General features: G+C 43.3%; 1 pseudogene; it reads right to left on the reverse strand.

Annotated features, from left to right (window-relative positions):
* The window catches only part of LOC118001800, a 10,460-nt pseudogene extending 8,420 nt beyond the window's left edge, over positions 1 to 2,040 (reverse strand).
* Positions 2,041 to 2,610: the final 570 nt, after the last annotated feature.

Raw genomic sequence — 2,610 nt, forward strand, 5'->3', positions numbered from 1 at the left:
TAAATAAATAAATAAATAAATAAATAAATAAATAAATAAATAAATAAATAAAATTACTAGCTAGCCACATAAAGGTATTGTTCCTTAAGCTACATCAGTTCTCTGCATTGAAAGAAACAATTAATTTGAAAATGCACATGAATAATTTTACTTGGATGTTTGTGTTCAGCTACAAAGTTCTTTTCACAATTAAGTGCTACGAGCCCACGGTGGGTCCAGGATTGTTCTGAGTATGGTGGAAGATAGAAGAGGAACTTGAAGGTGGGGACTTTTTGTCCTTAAGGAATTGATAACCCAGCTAGAGGGACATAAGGGGCTTAATAAAATAATAATATCAGACACTTCCCTTGTTCCAGGCACTGTCCTCAGAGCTTTGCAAGGATTATTTAATCCTCCAAAGCCCAGAGAATTAGGTACTGTTATTTTTCTGTTTTCTACAGGATGAAATCGAGGTTTGTGCGGTTTACTGGACTCTCGAAGCATTGTGAGAATTATATGAGAAATCATATGCACTCTATCGGGTTTAGATTTTGTTTCCTACTTAACAAAAAAAGAGAGAGAGAGAAAAAGAAAAAAAAAAAACCAAACAAAGCAAAAAAACAGCAGTACTTTAAACAAGTTAGAGGTTTTTCTCTCTCATCAACCAAGTCTGAAGGCCGATAGTAACTGAGCCAGCTGCACAGCTCCCTTTAAGCACCCCACACACCTATCTCCAGGGGATCTGGGAAATGTAGACTTTTTTTTTTTAAACAGGTGGTCATGTGCCCAGTTAAAAATGTTTTAGCTACGAAGGGTAAAGAGAACAAATGGTGGGTTAGGAACTTGCTTCTCTGCCATATCTATGTGTCCCTATGTGGGGCCCAGGATAGATGCAATACATGTTTAGTAATCATAGCTATAAAACTCAAAGCAGCTTAGAAGTGGTTTGGTTTGTTGATTTAAATACAACTATTTCTGCCTGAGGTTTTCCCCTTTCTAGATTGATGCCCTATCCTTAGATAGGGAAGTGAGTGAGTAAGAAGGGAAGGTGTGCTAGGTGCTCCAAACACTGCCCTAACCCCAGGGCTTGCCTCTCCTTTTCCTCCCCCAGATATACGAGGTGGTTTGCCCCAAGGTTTGCAGCTGTGGAAAGGTGGCAGAAAGCCATATAAATGCCAAACTAGAATACTGCCTGGGTCCAGGCATTTCCCAACCTAGGATTCTGCTTTCTTCCTGTGCCTTCTTTCAGGGACTACAAACGATGGCTCTGGCCTCTGGCAAATAGAGAGGATCAGGGGAGCCACACTGCATAATTCCAGGGGACAAGTAGTCACAGCTGGGAGGTGTCCTTTAGATTGAGGACAACAAGCATGGCACCCCCCGGGGGCTGGTGTCTTGACCCACTTTGTGCATTTGTTTCGAAGAGTTTACCCTGGATCATCTCAATCTCACAAATTTCTTAGATAGGAGAGAAGGCTCCCAGGTCACAAAATGTTTGTACTATATGGATCTGAGTTGTTTTCAACTTGAGATTCTAGGATGAGCAAAGTTGGCTTATCTGAGCAGTGGAAGGGTGGGGGGGACAGGAGCGGTATAGAGGAAACTAGGGTAGTATAGAGGGACAGGAGGAGGGGACTGGATGGTGGGGACACAAGGTGGAGTTTCCCACTGCTTCATACATTGGGCCAGGGAGGGGTGGGGGAGGAGAAAGAAGTGAGAGGTAAGGCCCTGATCCATCACCTCATGCACACGTCTGAACTGTTACCAAGTCTTACCATGCCTCTCCTCACCATCTGCCCCACGGAGGGTCACTGCAGGCATGCATTTATGCTTTGTGTAAGTTGGAAAAAGACATCCCATCCTCTAGTGGACTCAGTCCTGTGCCAGGACTCAATGAGTGGCAAGTAAGGCTCTGGCTGGATTGCAGCTCCCACTCATCTCCTTGGCTGAGAGCCCTTGAGCATTTAACAATCCACACATTCTTAAGTGGGGGGACTCTTTGGGGTCATTTCTCTTACTGCCATCCCCATGGACCCTCCTGTCCTCATCCAACTTCTCCATCTCTCATCTCTCACTTGGACTAGGCTTCATCATGACAGCTAACTCAGAGAGCCATTTACAGAGTCTCCAATTTAGCCTTTTGTATTGTCAAGTAAGGTTATACATTTATTCCTACAGATACAGTGGCTAGATGAAAAGGGTTTCATCATATTGTTTTAAAACTTATGATCTGGGGCGCCCGGGTGGCTCAGTCGTTAAGCGTCTGCCTTTGGCTCAGGTCATGATCCCAGGGTCCTGGGATCGAGCCCCGCATCGGGCTCCCTGCTCCGCGGGAAGCCTGTTTCTCCCTCTCCCACTCCCCCTGCTTGTGTTCCCTCTCTCACTGTGTCTCTCTCTGTCAAATAAATAAAACCTTCAAAATAAATAAATAAATAAAATTTGTGATCTATTAACAGATCACACAGCTGTAGGGCACCCTGAATTAATTAGAAATAAGTCCTAGAGTTCTTCTAAGCATAAAAAAGCACACCTTGATTGCATTGTGTTTTTGAGGCTGAATAAATTGAAAAAACGTAAACATTAAAATAAACAAATTTTTAGGATCCTTAGTGTTTCTTCGTATCATAATTC

The sequence above is a fragment of the Mirounga leonina genome, unplaced genomic scaffold (assembly GCF_011800145.1).
Source record: "Mirounga leonina isolate KUSES-001 unplaced genomic scaffold, KU_Mleo_1.0 Mir_54, whole genome shotgun sequence".
Taxonomy (NCBI): domain Eukaryota; kingdom Metazoa; phylum Chordata; class Mammalia; order Carnivora; family Phocidae; genus Mirounga; species Mirounga leonina.